Genomic DNA, 18,379 nt, shown 5'->3' with positions numbered 1-18,379 from the left:
GTTTCCTTGTGGTGTAGAGAGGTAGGCATTGATTTTTTATCTTCTCTTGTTTTGTTTTTTTGCTCTTGATTTATCTAGAGCAAACCAGAAGTATTCCTGTTAGCTTACAAATGAATTAAATATTGGAAAGGTACAAGATGGGAACACGTCATATAGCAGTTTACTTGTATCACTTAGGAAGCAAATTGGTACTGTTTATCTTGGATGCAACTGAAAGATATATAGATACAGATATGCATTTAGAAATCAGAAATTTAGGGTATGTTTATACTTGATTTTTCTGTTTGTGAAAAATCCACTGTAGGTGCATACTGGATAATGGGTTGAAGGAGTTGTAAGAATATGTGCTTTTAAAAGGCAAAACAAAGAATTATATGAAATACTGTGCCTCCAGGATGAATTTATCTTATAAAAGTGAGGAGTTAAAAAAATTGCACTGTGTAAGCCTGAGTGGTATTTTGTACTTTTCTCTAGCAGTATGTGCTTTGAGGATAGTCGGGCCGTGGCTATGACCTAGTACATAGCTTCTGTGTTGGAAAAGTGAAGGCAGGGTTGCTGGCCTATTCCAAGTTAGTGGTCAGTGTTAGAAGGGGGGGGGGGGGGGGGGGCGGGCAACATGAAGAATGAATGTCTTGCTTGGAGAAAAAAAGGAAAATGAGAGAAAAAAAGCTGAAAATGTGGAATGGGCAAACCTGGGAGGAAACAGTACTAAAACCTTGAAAACAAGCACTGCAGATAATGCTTTTGAAATACTTAGATTTTTTTCACTCCGGGTTTTGAGTCGAGCATTGTAGCATGACTATCAGGAAAATATGTCACCAATGTACCTCTGACACATCTGATCAAAGGCATTCCTGTGTGCCCCAGTGACAGGGTGGAAGCAGAGCGCAGACCAGCCCTGTGGGGAGTGAGGGTGGGGACAACAGCGTGGGAGGGATCAGCCTTTAACTAAAGGTGTCCTTAAGGGCTGTAGTTTTGCTGTTGAGAGAGAGACTGGATGCTTAATGTCTTCTGAAAATCAGGCCTTTAGGATTTATCTCCACGCAGTCAGCGAAGAATGCTAGTTTTGTCATAAAATGTAGTAGTGCTGTTTTGACTCCTAAAGAGGATCTTCAGGGTCACCTTATGGCTTGTGTTGGATGGTATTTTTGAAAGGAGTAGATCTTGGCTATATAAAAACAACATGTTAAAACTGTTGTTTGAGAGTTCAGAGAGTTGTCTGGTCTCAGACCTGAAGTAGCTGAGCTATGGATTACTTCTAACACTTCAGGATACACCACAACTACGTGTTGAGGTTAACAGATCAAATTCCTAAATCAGTCAGTCTCTGATTCATCTTTTAACTGTTGTTCCAGGTCTTCAAAGTAAGCCAAACCCTCTACAGCAACAAATGTTTCTACTTCTTCGAACATATTGAACAAGTAAATAAGTCCAGCAAAATCCAAATGCAGTTTGGCAAGCCAGGATACTTCTGTGGAAATACTTGCCAAAATTGCCTTGGCAAAAGCTCTTCTCTGTTTTCAGTAGATTTGGAATGAAATCAGACAAGATCTCAGCTCTCTCTCCATGGGAACCTTGTGACTCTCTTAAATATTCCTACTACTGGGTGGATTGTGTGTAATGAGTATAGCTATAGAAGCACTGGGTGCAGGGTGGTTTCCTTGCACAGCATCCCTTGTCTCTTGAGCTGTGAGAACTGGGTTATAGCTACATTAGCGGAATCATTCAGATGCTTGTTAAATAAATGGGAAAGGAGAACCATGTGTACTTGTAAATGGTACATTGAAGGGACAATACTTTCTCCAGTGTTTAAAAGTTAGTAGTTGTTCTGTCCAAGTCTGGCCTTGGTGAAGGTCTGATTTCTGTATACAGAATGCAGTCAGGAGGACTTCTGGGTTAACAACCAGGAGGTGAACAGTCTTCTCTTGGAAACAAATCCCAGAAGATGGAAGAACCAAAGAATAATGGAAAGAAGTCTATGCTAATACTCTCCAGTGTATTTTTTTTTCTTCAAATTTCTTGTGGTGCTGTTAGTAGCATAAATACAAATTAGGTGCTACTGTTTCAGTTTAGGCTGTTTGCTGGCAGTAGGGAGCAAACGGTTTGGGGCATTTGTTAAGTTTTCCAGGTACAGGTGACAATATGGGAAATAGTATTTTTACACTTTGTTGAAATAGTAAGCAGGTAAAGAAAGAGAAATAGATGATGGCAAACAATAGCATTGGGGGTGAGGTATGAATAAACTGCAGTGTAAAGAGAGTGAGAAAGCTGCCATGGAATTTGAAAGCTGTCACAGATCTTGTTTCCTCTCATGCTTATTTTTTAATTTTCTGTTCCTGACCTGACAGAGAGTAGCATATTCAGGCTGTAGCAAGATGCTGGTGTGGCCAGTAATGACTCCTAAAATGGATGTTAGAAGAAATTTAGATGCCAAAAATTAGACAGCATCTCCCTCTGGAGGTCTTTAAAGGCATCTCTGTCTGTGCAGAGAACTTTGTGCTTATTTTAGGAAGACTGCGTCATTAAGTTCCCAAACCTTGGAATTATCCTGGATACTCTAGCTGCTTCTACCCTACCCTGCATGTTCAGTAAAAACACAATATATGGCAGAACCAGACTGGTCACTGACTGAATTGAGGAACTAACCTGTTCTGTATGAGTAGGTTTTATGCACCATACTAAAAAAAAGTTAAGGCAGTTCATGCAGGCAGGTTATATAGAAGACTTTGGCAAAAAGGTTCTTGTCTAATCTTCTTTTCTAATCTGAATAAAGGATCTAGGGAAGAAATTACATTTGGCTGCTTCTTTAGAAGATGGGACCCTAAAGAAGTGACTGCAAAGGCCAAATCTCTTACTGAGCATCAACCCCCCAGTAATGAATAGCCTGAGACTATTCTACAAGTGATAGCTGCTATCTTGTCAATTGGCAAAAGAATAAAGGATGCTTTCTGTTCATGACTGATGAAAAACATTTAAGTTTTATACTTCTGCGCCAAGTGTCTATGTGCGCTCTCTCTTCGTAGTCAGTAAAAAATTAGTTGGTAGAGTCAGTGGGGCCTGGATAGCGGCCCTCTGGTTATCTGCCTAAACCTAGTACCAATTAGGATCTCTAAAGCATTGGTAAAAATTCCATAATGCTGATGGATACAACCTGGGACCTGCAGGGTTTACAACAGAGGCAACTGGAAGTGAGGTGGAATTCCCGGGATGTTTAAACTGACAGAAGATACCTGTGTCTAGATTACCTGAATTATACCCAAAGTGTCTGCTGTAGGATAAACTATCTTTTTATAGGCTCTTTTGACTTTAGGGGAGTTACATGGTTTAGACGTCTTATGAAGAGTGAATCCTACCCTAAATGTCTTTGTTTTATTCTTCTTGAATCTGTAAATAGCCAGATGTACCTGTTTGGATAAAACCTGTGTAAGAATTTCTTGGAAGAATCAGGATTTCATCTGAGAATGTTGAAACAGCATAGTTCTTTTTATAGGAGCAGGCAGTGTTACATTGTGGTGAAGCATCGACAGTGTTCAAAGATAATCTGGCATTTTATTCCCGGAGTAAGTCTCTTTTCCCTTGAGTAAGTGTCTCAGGATTTAGTATGGCTTTTATTCTTTTTTAAGCTATGTTGTCTCTTCTGTCTGTTATCTAATCCACGTGAATGTTTTTCTCTAGATCTATGCAGAACACGTGGGAGCTTTGTAAAGTTGCTAACACTGTTTGTCTTCTACCATCTGACAGCCTAAAGACAGGAAGCTAAAGGGTTTCAATTTCAAGATGGATCAAGCGGAGCGCATTGGAAACCTGTAAACAAGAAGTCTGATCTCCCCTCTTTCTCCCCTTAAGTCTGCACCATAGCAACTATCTATGCAGAAGGATTTAATGTCTTGTATGAGGAAATCTGTAGAGAAGGCTTGTTGTTCTTTTGTTCATTTCTATCACAAAGATATGTTATACGAACATATCTGGTGCTGTCTTGGAAAGTTGGGTGTTTCATTCCTGGAAGGAACTGACTGCAGATATCAGCTTTGTTAAAAGATCTTATTTTTCTGTTACACTTCCTTCCATGTCAGCACGCTGAGTTGAGAATCTGATTGTAAAGGAGCTGTGAGCTCATACTGAAAAATAACTTGCAAGTTTTCTAATCTGAGCATTTCTTCTCCTCAACAGGAAGATCTGCAGGTTTTCCACGTTAGTTAAATGGAATGAAATTGGTGGCTTTAGGAAAAGGAGTATGTGAGTGTTTCAGTACAGAGTTTGAATAATTAAAATTGGGAATGGAACACGTTTTCACCTTGGGCATTTTGCAGTTGCTGCTAATGAGGACAGTGTTATTTTGGAATTATTTGGATTTTTTTTTTTCAGTATCACTGATTTAAGACTGGTTTAGCCCTTATACTGCTGAGTAGATGTATGTTAAGGGGAAGAAGGGGCAACTGTTTCTCATTAGGACACAGACAAAAAGCTGCAAGCATACAATAAAGGTATGGAAACATCTTCCTTGCAGTAGTGTCAGCTGGACAGCTGGACCCAGTTGTAAGCCTGCTACTCTTCTGTGGTTACACATGTTTATTTTTTCCACTGCCAACTGACTGTTTGATGTTTGTGAGGGTGCTTGCACAGCAGGGCTGAAGCTTCCATATTCCTACCTGGGCGCTTCTCTTGCGGTGCACGTGATCTGCCTTGCATTCGGAAGCGCTTATTGTCTACAACTTCTCTTGACTATCTAGGTGTACTCATTAATTGTAGCTAAAATGGATTTAAAATGTTTCTAGGAAGGGTATTGGTGCTTTAAGTCCCTCAAACTTCTGGCACTTGCTGTCTCATGTCTCGGGACATGAGTGACTAGACTTGGTTGTATCATTGTCAGTGCTTGTCTTGCAGAGAAGTTTTCTCAACTGGTGGCAGTCTATACTTGGTAGGTGTATTGAGTTACAAGATACGCATTCTCTTCCATGAAAGCTGTAGAAAAAGCAAATGCTTCTAACAGCATCTGTAGAGTGTCTGCTCTCTGTTTTAGATACTGGTGAAGTATCTTTGTTCCTAGGGATTCAGTAGCTCCTAATAAAACTTGTACAGTTCAACCTCTAATGTACGGATACAGCATTTTTGCTTTAAAAGTAAGTAGTTTTTAACTTTTTAAAGATGTTTCCACGGCTGCAGCAAATCTGTTATGTCATGTGAAGTATGAGAGTGGAAACAGCATGTGCTAAAAATTGCATCATGAACTAAATCAGGGTTGTGACATCACATATTGAGAAATAGTTTGCATTGAGTTTCAGTTGCTTACTGAAGAGGACATCTAAAAGTATAAGTCCTCTAGTTTTCATTATAAGCAATAAATCATCTCTCTGATTTGATTGCATTTTGCCTTATGTTCTTAATATTCTGCTTTAATTTGCTGGAATTGATTTGCTGGAACCAGTTTTCTCCTCTTAGGAGAGAACTATCAGCTGGTGGGATGAAAGTCTCTTTGAGCTGACCAAAAAGGTAACTAATGTACCTTGAATGCAGTAATTCTTGTAGGTTAGTATAGATTATGTTTTTCTACTATGATTTGTGTCAGATCTCATTTTAAGTTTCCAGTCAGTTTGAATTTAGTAAGAGTAAAATATTTACATTTTAGAAAACAAGGTGTATGCTTTCAAATGTGTTCAGAGAAATTAGTATTGTTGCAGTAAATTCTGCTGCAGAAGATTTCTTTTATAAAGAATCTGAAGACACGTGATGTAAAACTGAAGATCATTCAATCTTCACTTCTACATTTATCATTTCAGAATGGAGAATTTTATTGTTTTAAAAATTAAAATCTGAACCTAACTTAACTTTCAACTTCCTCTTTGGTTCCCGTTTTAGCATCTCTTGACATTACTGTTGTGTTGGTGAGAGGTGTCATGTTGCTGGGCTCTTGAGAACAGAGTTTCCTGGCACTGGTATGAACAGCACCAGGACAGATACTCTGTTATGAAGGGGGTGTATATGTTACCATGCTTCTTAAATTCAGTTTTTGACCTCTGCTGAAGTGGCTAACAGTGATGACAGAGTGGTTTCAGTGCAGCTTGTGCAGCCTGCCAGGGTGGTGAGCGTGCAAATGTCAGTCACTGCAACTCTGAAGAGAGAGTAGGGTATTTCTAGCTAGAAATGTAAGTCAGGACAGGAGAGAAGGTAGACATCATGGCTTTTTCATCTCCTCGCAAGGCACTCCGATTATTTTGCGTAGCCTCTTAACAAACAACCTCTGTGGCACTTGCCATCTGCCCTCTCTTTCAGTTTGTGCTTAGCATAGAAGGTAAAATCAGGATGTTGCTGAACTCTGCCTAACGTGTCAGTTCTTCAGATAAGACCCGTAGAATTGCAGCGCTGGTCAAAAATATCTCCAGAAAGGAAGTACCCGAGCTGCTTACATCCCTTTCTTCTCCCTTTAATACTTGGCAGGCTTTCACTTAGCTTGGTCAGGAAGTTAATATGGGGTGGTGGTTGGAGAGGTCACTTGCATCAAGCAATCTGAAATACTAGCTGCCGGCTCTCATCTTTAGCCAGGAAGGGCACAGGCAGAACTGTAGGCGGTTGCTTGATTTTTTTATTTTTTAAATATTTTTCTCCCCCCCCCTCCACCCCCCCCCCTGCTGCTTCTGAGATTTCCTAGTGTTGTAAGACTTGGGAAAGAAAATAAAGCCTCTGTCCACTGTTTGATGGTTGGGTCTAGAAGGGGTTTCTTTTTGTGAGTAGCTGTCTGCTACTTTTGTAGCAGAGAGAAGCTCTGGAGGTGAGTGGCACTATTCCAGGTTAACACAATGATTCACAGCCCTGAGCGGGGCAACAGGATGCGATTTAGCAGCCTCTATGCGGGAGGAGGCATGGAAACTTTTCAAAACATTATTTCCATTGCCAGGCCATTTACTTACAAAAATTCTTATGCTGGAGTCTGTCTCTGTCCTTATCTTCTGCTGCTGACCCTTGAGTTTCTTCCTTCCTGCTTCTCGGGTGGAGCCTGGATACCCGCATTGCTTCTGACTGACGCTTCTTTGCCTCCTGCTTCCTATCAGCCATTTCTGTTGTAGCCATCAGGTGGGTTGTAGGGCTGGAAGTGAGATAGAAACAAAAAAAGGCATGCATTTTTGTCTTATGCCTACTTGCCTTGTATTATTCATTGACTATAAGATGTTACAAGTTTGATTCATAGGCAAAATGCATGTCAAGAGCAGCTTTCTGCCTCATTTCTGCGTTAGTGACTGAGAAATCGAAACCACTTCAATTACCAGATGGACTGGGTTTTCCAAAAGTTTTAATTCTCATGAACTTTGTGAAGCTTAGAGTTAATATTTATATATCATACTCTTGGATTATAGTTGTCTGTGTTTATTTGTTTAAGTATAGGGTACAGCGTGTACTATTTTGATGTACTATTTTTGATGATCACTGTATTGTTCTACTTCCTTAAAATAAATAAAATAAAAATAGACTAATACTTAGCACTATGCTAAGTGGTGAAAGGTTGATGCTAATTAAATAGGGTTGTCAAAGTGCATATATGAAGAATTACAGATGGTACAGAACGTTTATAAGTACTTCAGCTACCCTTGCCTTTAGACTGCCCAAACTTTGTGAAAATAGAAAGTTTTTCAGTGCACTTAAAAATAATTTAAAAACCACAACAAAAAGGTGTTCCCTTATTTTATATCGGCACTACTTGAGCCCGTCATTTGTACATGTATGTTAGGCACCAAGAGGAGAGGTGGGGATGGAAATACAGAACTGCTGCTAAATTGGTACCTTTCAGTTCCTTTGTTCAGCGTAAGATTTACTTCAACCACAGTAAAATAGATGTGGTTTTTAAAGAAGCCTCCTTATGAAATAACTAAAAACATGTACCAACATTTGACTAATGCTTAATTTACCACTTTTTCATTAAAAAAACCCACAACTGCTGCCTTTTTTTGTGTTTTTCCATTCTTCTTTCGAACTATTTTTATTCCAAAGTATCTGAAACTTTCCTATTGGTGGCATTGCTGTTTCTGTAAACACTGTCCATGGGCTGGCTCCGGGACTCGTGTTTGTTCAGAGCATGAGTTGGGAGACTCCCTTCCAATGGAGGAAATGGGCTGATGTGTTAAGCTCTCGCTGGAGATTGTTCACATCCACAGAAGCTGTATCCTCTGTTCACATCCACAGAAGCTGTATCCTCTGTTCACATCCACAGAAGCTGTATCCTCTGTTCACATCCACAGAAGCTGTATCCTCTGTTCACATCCACAGAAGCTGTATCCTCTGTTCACATCCACAGAAGCTGTATCCTCTGTTCACATCCACAGAAGCTGTATCCTCTGTTCACATCCACAGAAGCTGTATCCTCTGTTCACATCCACAGAAGCTGTATCCTCTGTTCACATCCACAGAAGCTGTATCCTCTGTTCACATCCACAGAAGCTGTATCCTCTGTTCACATCCACAGAAGCTGTATCCTCTGTTCACATCCACAGAAGCTGTATCCTCTGTTCACATCCACAGAAGCTGTATCCTCTGTTCACATCCACAGAAGCTGTATCCTCTGTTCACATCCACAGAAGCTGTATCCTCTGTTCACATCCACAGAAGCTGTATCCTCTGTTCACATCCACAGAAGCTGTATCCTCTGTTCACATCCACAGAAGCTGTATCCTCTGTTCACATCCACAGAAGCTGTATCCTCTGTTCACATCCACAGAAGCTGTATCCTCTGTTCACATCCACAGAAGCTGTATCCTCTGTTCACATCCACAGAAGCTGTATCCTCTGTTCACATCCACAGAAGCTGTATCCTCTGTTCACATCCACAGAAGCTGTATCCTCTGTTCACATCCACAGAAGCTGTATCCTCTGTTCACATCCACAGAAGCTGTATCCTCTGCAGTAAAACAGAGCTTGGATATGTGCCACTGTGTGTCTGTGATGTTAACGAGTGGGAGAAGCCATGTGTTTGTTGCCTGCTTCGGCAGTAATCTGCTAATTCAGGGAAGGGGCAAGAAAACAAAGTGGAGTTTGATGAAATTTAAATGTGACACTTAATCCTGTTAGCGCACAGAGGGAAAAGCTTTGTGTTGCATGGAGGGGAGGGAGAGGAGCTATTGAATTTACCTGAAATCTATGCATCAGGAAGAACCAGATCAAATGGGATCTGGATCCATGCCTTGTTTCAAATACATAGTCTTTGCCAAACAGAAACCTCAGCTGAGTTTCTGTAAAACTGAAGCCCTGCTTGTTTTCATCCCGCAGCAACTGTTGTTTAATACAGATGAGCAATTTGATCTTGGGTTGCTCACATACCATAGTGATGAGCCTCACTGAAATACTAATAAAGTTTTAAGTTTACTGCCTATTTAGGAGAAAATAAAGTATGTTCAGGTGGGTTTTGTTACTATCTTTATGTTCAAGTGGTGAGTTTAAATCCTTTTTTTAAGTTTCAGTTTAAATCCTTTTTTTTTAGTTTTTACTGCTCTCAAATTTTTTCTTTGGTGTTGCTGATTTGACATTCTGACCCTAAAATGAGTTAAATGACTTTATAAGCTGTCGTCAGATGTTCAGTGTACTGCAGCATGTGGTGGTGCTCAGCACCGTGGTTTCTGTGAGATCCTTGACGTAGTTTTGGATCACAGTGGGTAGATGCACTGAGGAGAGCATTGGGCAAGGCAGCACTGGTGGGGCTGGCAAACCAGTAACACCAGTTCGTTGCTTAAATCTTTTTTTTGTAGGCAAGGTGAAGAGGCAAGGAGGAAGGACTGAGGGGGAGGCTATGGAGTTGGAAATTGCATTTCTTCTAAGACACAACGTAGAGGAAAGCACAAATGAGGCTTCATAGAAACTGTAACCTGGGGGGCAGAGGCTGACATCATGTGATAACTGGAGGTAGAGAAGATGGCTTAATAGGGGGGAAGGATGATTGTAGACCTTCATAGGCCTAGACGATGACTAGCTGCCATTTGATTCAATGGAGAAGGAGTAGCCGTAAGAGGATGTAAAAGCATGACTACTTAAACTATTCTTTCTGATAGTAGTTTTCTGAATGTGTTACAGTCACAGCAAGATTTTTGCCTTTCCTTCATTGGAGAATATTGTGTAAAAGTGAATCTGGAAGAAGAAGAGTCACTGGATGGGTCAGAAATGTAAGGATCTGCAATTTAGATTTTATGCATAAAGAATCTGCAAGACTGGGTGTTTGGCTGGGTCTGTGGAGTTGCAAGTATTAATGACGTGTTTGAGTTGGCAGGCGTATTTTTCTTGAAGTGATGGAGAGATGAAGAAAGATTTCATATGTACCATTGGACACAGATTTGGAGTAGAGGCAGTTTTCCGGACCGTGTTTACAAAGGTGGCAATTTTTTTAAAACTGCAAAGTAGGTCACCCCGAGACTGGATGTCCAGAAGAGCTTTTCAGGATCTCCACTTTAAAAACACATGGAGGATCTTCTGATAGAGAAGGAAAGAAAAAATAAAGTAGCTGAATAAGAGAGCTGAGCTAGGTCTAGACTGTCACAGAAAAGATGATGGACAACTCAAAATGCAGGGGGATGGAATAGTGCAAATATATTTGGACTTTGGCAAGAACACTGTTAGCTAAGTTAACCTGAAGAGGGTCTAGGATGAAAATAGAAGAGTGAAACTTGAGGCAACTACTGTGCTTGGAGACTAAAAGAAAATCTGGGTAGTGAATGAAGAAGTGAGGAGATTGAAGGATCTAAGATGGGGAAAATAGCTGAAGGATGGAGATTCCCTAATAATGCATACTTTTCTGTAAAACTTACATGTAAATCCTTAAAAAGGGGTATCGTTATAAACAAATGAACCAACAAAACTACTTTAACATGGTTGTAGTAACCTTAAGCATTAGCAATAGGAAATGCTTCCTGCATTTCTTAATTCTTGCTCAGTGAATTTAATAGCACTCTTAAACCAACAGCAGCAAGAAAAATTGACTCTAAAGTCTTTCAGGTATTGTGCCAAACCTCATTCCTACTTGTCTACGTAAAAATGACAACGTTTCAGGTTGGCAATTTCCCTTTCTTAAAGCCATCTTTATCTAGAACTTTTTTCGGTAGAGGAAAAAGGATTCATCCACCATACTCCATCTGCTCAGTCATGCAAACACTGCCTTGTAACTATTGAAATGCCAGCCTCTATCAAAGTCTCACAGCTTGAATGCCATTTGCTACAGTTCATTCAGCAGCAGAGCTAGCTGCCTGGTGTGTGTAGAGGAAGTGTTAGAGGCTAGCTGAACATAGTTTAGGTAATTTAGAGAAGGACGCAAAAAGCCCTTTGGCGTTCAAGGGTGAACTTTTAATTTAAAGATTTTAGGAAATGAAGTTGTGCTAAATAGGTGCTAAATAATAACTGACTGTAAGCTTCTTTCTACTCAAATTTTGCTGCTGATGTGAAATCTTAAGTACGTTTAAGTGCTGCTTTGCAGTTTTGTTCCGGTAGAAGCTGAAATTCTTATTTACCTTCCCAAAACCTTTAAAGAGGTTAGATTTCCTGGGGAAAAGGGGCTGGTTATTCTGTTATTCTGGCATAGGGTGCAAGCTGCTGTTGTCATGTACTCTTGATGCCAGTAATGTTCTTGATTTCCTGAAGAGAGAGTGACTGGAATATAGTACTTGTCACCTGGGCATATCAAACTCACACTGAGCAAGTGGCACATATAAAACTGAGGCACTTGGGATTGGTTTTTGCATGTTTTATACATGCAAAAAATGGGGAAAAAATGACTTGCAGAAGGGCGGTTGTAGAAACAAGTGTTTACGTGTAGAGAATTTGAGGGAGAGAAGTTAACAGAGAGAAACTATGAGCCTCAAGGGTCTTTGTTACAATTAGAGCCAAGACTCATGAATTAAAAATTCCAGTTTAGAGAGTGCACATAAATTACCTCTTGTTTTAACCTGACAAAGACTTGCAGTTGTATGGAACAAAATAGGAATTGTGCAAAGGTTTCCTGATGAAACTCAAAAGCAAGGTGAAACATGCTTGTAGGTTTTATGTTTAATTAAGCACTTAGTCAGGTTTCCAACAAAACTTGCCTTTCCTCCTGAGTCCATGATCAGACTGCTCCAAGAGAAACTTCTGAGACTATGTAGCTCGCCTGAATTGGAGGGAGGTTCCAGGGCTTAATTTAGGTACGAAATTAGAGGTGTTCTTCATTTGGATGTACCTTTGATACCATGTTAAGTGGTTTGGGGGTTTCCTGTGAAGTTATTTACTTCAGATTCATTTTTTGTGGTTGCTGCCTCTCAACTACTAGGTAGTTTGTACTCCATCTCCCCTTCAGAATTACGTAAGGTAAATTTTCTGGGATGCTGTCTGCCTCTCTGCATTTTATTTCTCCTTTCCATATTAATATCCAAGTTGTCCAGCATCAATATTAAGAAAACATAAATGCTCCAAAAAAGCCTCTGTGTATCTGTGGTTTTGCTGCTCTTCTGATTTTACTCAACTTGAGATATGAAACCATGCAAAAGAAATCTAAGAGTGCGGTAGGCTTAAAACTTAAGTTGAAACCTCAGAGCTGTGCTAAAAACACCCTATAAGGCATGACAGAGATGTTTCAGTAAATTAACTTCCTAGCCATCAGCCTAAAAAGTTCCATTTCTGTTCATGGTTTTTAACTTAACATAAAGTTTCTTTTAATTAAATGATTTTTGAAGTTCTTTATGTGGACTGTAAGAATATATGTGCACTGAGTTGACTGCATTTGCTAAGAAAATTTAAGATGGTTTTTGTAAGGTCATGCAACAAACCAGTGTTAAAACCATAAGCCTGGTTTCTTAGATTACCCTGTACCTAAGAAATGAATTAAAACCAAAGTTATCCTAATTTAAAATTCCACAGGTCAATGTATGTTTCTTGTTTTGCTTACCTGCATATTTCTCACAAAATAGTAATTGGGGTATCATCAACATTCAGTGGTTCTATGCCAAGCAAAAATGACATTAGTTAGATTTCTTAATCACTTGACAATTCTTTTCTTGGTTTCTACAAATAAGACTTGTTGGTAGTGGTAAGGACAGAAAACCTGATCTATAAACTAGCAAAGCTGATAATTCTTGCTAAGACTAAATAATGTAGGTTATGTTGGGGGGGGGGAGTGGTTTCATTCCTTTTATGATTGTTTTTAATCTATGCACTGATACAGTAAGTCCTGCACATTATTTAAGTAACCTATGAAACTTCTCTAGTTAATAGCTTTAGTAGCAAAGTATGTAACTGAATTTGGACAGAATGTTTTTGTGCAACATCTGTATTGCTGAAACAATTTTTTACCACTGAGAAACTGTAAATTTTTATGTTTATTTGCATGAAGAAAAGAGATGAATGTTGCTGTTAGAATTTTCTAAGTAAAATCACCTCAGCTGGAGATGCTTCGGAGACACTTTTCTTACAACTCTTGTAAAAAATCAAAGAGACAGGGAGAAAGTGGAGGGAACCTCTGCTGTAGCACAAGGACAATCGTGCTAATGCTTGTTTTGCAGAAAAGCTTTATTTAGCTTAGCAACCTCGTTGCTAAATATTCCCCAACACCTTGCAGCATAATCTAAGGAGACTAAAGCTATTTAGGAACAGAGGGAATGCAAATGTGTGGGGCAAAGACGCATGCCATAGCTAGAGAGTCTGACAAGTGTGACAAAGGAGGGCATTGAATCTTAATTAGAGATTATTTAGTATCAAGCCTGGTTCTTGATGTCCTGCGGCAGTAGAAACTGATGCCTGTTCTTACAGCTTTGTATTTAATTTTTTTGCACGTTGATAACATGCAAATGAGATCATATGGCAGGCCCCAGGGGCTGCTCCTCCGTATGGAAATGAGACTTTCTATTTTGTGTGACTCTTTCCATTCAGGACTGATGGCAGGGCTGGATTTGTGTACCCGGACAGTTGTGAGGGGGTGTTAAATAAATCAGCCTGGAGTGGAGGGTTGAACTAGCAATTCTCTAGGCTGTACTGACATCTGGTGGCAGTTTATGTATTTATATAGTATTGGAAATGTTTCTCATTCAAAGATGGGGCAATTGCCAATCTACAGTCTGCTTGCTTTTATATTTTCCACTGTATTTTGTGGCTTCTATGTGGTGGCCATTCTTCTCACACTATGTTGCTTCTGACTCCCAGGGCAAAAAAAAAAAAAAACCTAATGTTTCTTTTAGCTAGTTTAAAAACATACTAAGGACTTTTAATTTCAGATTTTCTTTATTTATTCTGTGTGTGTCTTAGAGCAGTTACATGGAAAAGGAAACTTTTTTTTCACCTCCCTTCAAAGAGCTGCAAGGCTTATGAAGGAAATGAATGAGAGAATTTCCTTTCTTCAAAGCTGAAGGCACATGCAGTTGCTAGAGGAGAGCCCTGAGATCCACCTCCATTTTTAGGTCTTTCTCACCAGACAGAGACCCTGGGCTTCCTCCTTACATACCCAGATATATAAGTGCACATAACCAAAACGTAACACAGAATGATCAGGACAGGAAAAAACATAAATTCATTGGTGGCATGGGCTTGAAGTAATCTTATAACCATGCCGGGGTTTTTTGAAGAAAGTCAATAACAAATCATTGTTACCAGGACCAGAAGATGTTCACTGAAGCTGTGTGCCCTTCCAGGAGCAGGCGGGTGAGAAGAAAAACTTGGCAATTTTGATGGAAATGATGCTTTATGTAGTAGGAGGACAGCAGAAACGAGCAGTTTGTGGTCTTCACAGCTACCATGTAAGGATGAAGACATATGAAGGGGGATCCACCAGACTCTAGCAAAGCTCTGAGGATGCTTGCCACTTTGCCTGCTCCTTCCCAAATTGGCACGACTGTTGTACTTTAGATGTTGCTAGTTGCTTTTTGAGGTTGGCAGGTCAGTGAAAGAGGTAATTTGGGATGTATCTCCAAGTGCAAAGACCACACAGTCTTTACTCCAGGACTCCACCAGGCAAGGAAGGAAGAGTTTTAAATACCTTAAAGTATTCCCTGGTCCTGCTGTTTTTTAAGCTCTCTGTTCAGTAGGGGGATACAGCACAAGTATTTTACCCCTCAAGTGGGTCACTGCAGGTGGATCAGGTAGCCTCTTTGTAGGCAGATTAACCTTCCCTGTGTGCATTATAGAATAATTTTGAGGAAGGTTTTGGAACTTTTTCCATTTGTAAGAGGCAGTGTAAGAGGGCTTGCCATGTAAATAGTGCCTCCCTAGGTTTACTAATGCCATAATATTCATAATGTTCAGTGATAGTTTGTCCCATTTTAATGGTGTCTGATGCAGAGGTAGCAGGAAGGTAAGCTTTTTTCAGAGGGCCACAAGTACATGGAAAGCAACAGGATGTCAGCTCATCTGGCAAGGCTGTAAAGGTGTTATACCTCACACTATATATCATTTTCTCCCTGTTTACAAACTCTGGGTCATTTTTCTTTATTTTCCAATCATCTGCTGTTGGGTGATATAATTGAGTGGTTCTTGACTATAACATATTCTGTAAAGTGAGCAGTGAGTAATTTGTGTATGTTGGCACCCAACTTCTTGTCATCACAAGAAATTAAATATTTAACTTGCTAAAAAGGGAAGAGAATAGATTTTCTTTTCAGTTCTTTCCTTTCATGCTTTGTTGTGAAATGAAAGTGAATGACTGACTACAGTCTCTTATAGTGTAGCCTGTATTGTGCAATTCAGGATCTCTTCCTTCCAGGTGACGCCAGCGCAGTACTTCAGTTGGGTTTTGGGGTTGTTGGTTTTTGTTGTTGCACTATATTCTTTCAGCAGCTGCTTCTTTCGTAACTCTCTGTATTATCTTTTACAGTCATATCCCTCAAGTGTAGGATAGCGAAGCCAAGGGAGGGAGAAGAGATTCTAGGATCAGCTAAATAACTGTTTCACTAATACCTTGTCTCTTGAAGAGCTGGGGGAGAAGGCTTTTTTGCAGCAGTTTATCCTTACTGTTGTGATGGCTTTGCTGAGACCATGATCACCTGTGTGGCTATCTGTGCAGGTAGTGCTTTCCCTTAACTCCCTCAGCTGCAGAATTTTAGCCTAGCCTTGTGCAGGACTTGCCGGCAAATCACCAGCTTTATTTCTTCCCAGACACCTATAGAAGGACATGCTTTGCAATGAAAGCTGGTGGGTTTGGGTTGGGTTTTTTTGCTACTATCTGGGTACCTAGACGTAGATGAGGAACTGTACCTAGCAATGGCAGGCATCTATTTTGGCAAAGGGATGTAATGTATGTAACTTCCTACCCCTCTCCAAGTATCTCACCTTAGAAGCATCATTCAGAGTTCATAAATACTGGTAAAAATAAAATACAATCTGAAATGATTTGGAAGTCAAAGGCGGTCAATAGAGAAGCAGAAGAAATATAGCAGATCTGTGCTTAATGTAATCATTTCATTGCTGTCATGTTCTCCTGTCGCTTGTTTTGAATGTAGACCCTTCAGGATATGAATTACTGTGTTGAGGATAAATGCAGTTCTTACCAGAAGATTTCCTTAAATTGTTTGAAGTTGTTATAACTATCTGGTGGGAAGAATATCTGAAATATATATGCAACACTGACTTTTAAAGTCCTAAGTCAGTTGTGTCATTCATTTAAATACCAAAGATGAAGAATATGTAGTAAGTAAGTCTCAAAAGAGTTTGGGATTCCATAATAGTATGAGACAATAATATTTTGGTAGTTTTTATTCTGATTTTTCTTGTTCTGAGTTTCTGGACTGTTTTTCCTTCATCTCTTTGAGTATTTCCGTGTCACTGCATCATTTCCCTTGTTGACAATTTTTCTTCCTTTGTGTGCTGACAGTATGTTGCCTATTATTGCACTGGCTCTCAAATTTTCTTAGATATGAGACCAACAGTTCCAATAGTTCATAGGCTTATTTTGAAAGCAGAATTCTTTCTTGCTATAGAAAAAAGCCAAAGCAGGCATTTTGGTTTTTTCCTGCTACTTACTTTTTAGCAAATATAATATCCATGCTCTCTAAATTTACATAGTTAGAGGTTTTTTTTGCCCTAGGGACATACTGCGTTATTGGGGAGAGGATGTAACTTTTTTGTTTCCACTTATTTTCCATGTATTAAACTTCGGAAAACTGTTTTAATGTTAGAGGGTCTAACATAGGTTAAAGTTTTCAGAGTCAACTCTCTGATTTTAAGCTTTGAAGTTTGAATTGTACAAGGAAAATAAAATATTAGTAAATAAATATTCTAACCAACAGTAATAAAAGATGCAAATCAAGATGATGTCATGACTGATCACTTGACTATAAAAAAAAATTCATCATAGCCCTGAGAGGACCAAAATAGGATCTATTGACAGTAGAAATATCAGATGTCTGTCTGCCAGAGGTTGAAAGTACTGTGGTAAAGTCAGAGACTACCAAATGTTATTTTCCTACTCTCTTGTAAAGGGTTGAAGTGCCTTCTGCAAATTGTACTTAATCTGGAAAACCTTGAATGAGAAATACAAGGTCTCTAGCAGCTGTTCATGTGGGACTTTGAAGCTGGCCCTGCCTCCAGCAGGGGCTGGGACTAGATGACCTCCTGAGGTGTGTTCGCACCTGGATTATTCCGAGATTTACTCCTTTTTCTTGCTCTGTGGGTGCAGCTCTGTGATTTTCTTTCTGCACTTTTTGTTTCTACTGCTGGATTCACTGTTGAGCCAACACCAGGCCATTCTGTTTCTTGCAGGGTTACCTGTCACTCTGACTTGGCTGCTTGATTAAAGGGCAGGGATTTCCCTCTTTGCTATGTGTCTTAGATCCAATCCACGGCCCCAGTCAACGTGTAAAACTGGTGGAGTGTTTTCAGGAAAAATGCATCTTCTGAGCGCAGAACTAGTGTAGATTGTTTGGCTGCTGACCAGAGAGCTGATTTATTCGGACAGTTTGAGAAGGAAATATTCTATTTTTTGCAAATTTTGTCTCCTTTGCCCTTGCAGTTCATATTTTGTAGCAGACTGAAAGGTGAAGGTTATCTGTGCCTTCAGTTTTATTTCAACTTTTCAGGCTCCTGCGAATATCTAGGCCTTCTTACGAATGGTAGAGTGAGGCGTGCAATTACATAGTCTCCCTCTTTCCCCCTCCTGCTGCTGTAGTTCTTTATCTTGACCCAGTGGGATCCCCAGCGGGGATTTTTGTGACTGCACAAACTGGGCTTTTAGATATGTGACCTGATTTTCAGAAGTACTGGAATGAGATGCAGGTAATGGTGGAGGAGAAAATTATGCAATTACTTTAGTCCAGCTGAAACATACTTTATGCCCAAAGGAAAGCTGTTTCTTCAGAAAGCTGCCCAATATACCATGCTATAAATGGTGCTCATATAATGGTGAGAACAGTAGTAGTATTGGGGCAACCTTTCTATGCATTAAGCTCTCAGATAAATCTCC

General features: G+C 39.8%; 1 long non-coding RNA gene across 1 annotated transcript in view; it reads left to right on the top strand.

The window, feature by feature from the left end:
- The window catches only part of LOC141940639 (uncharacterized), a 40,470-nt gene that overhangs the window by 18,860 nt on the left and 3,231 nt on the right, over window positions 1-18,379 (top strand). The gene's annotated exons all lie outside the window — the stretch shown is intronic.

The sequence above is a fragment of the Strix uralensis genome, chromosome 3, assembly GCF_047716275.1.
Source record: "Strix uralensis isolate ZFMK-TIS-50842 chromosome 3, bStrUra1, whole genome shotgun sequence".
In the NCBI taxonomy this organism is placed as follows: domain Eukaryota; kingdom Metazoa; phylum Chordata; class Aves; order Strigiformes; family Strigidae; genus Strix; species Strix uralensis.
Note: the sequence above shows the minus strand (reverse complement) of the source record. Positions and strands in the feature narration are given on the sequence as shown.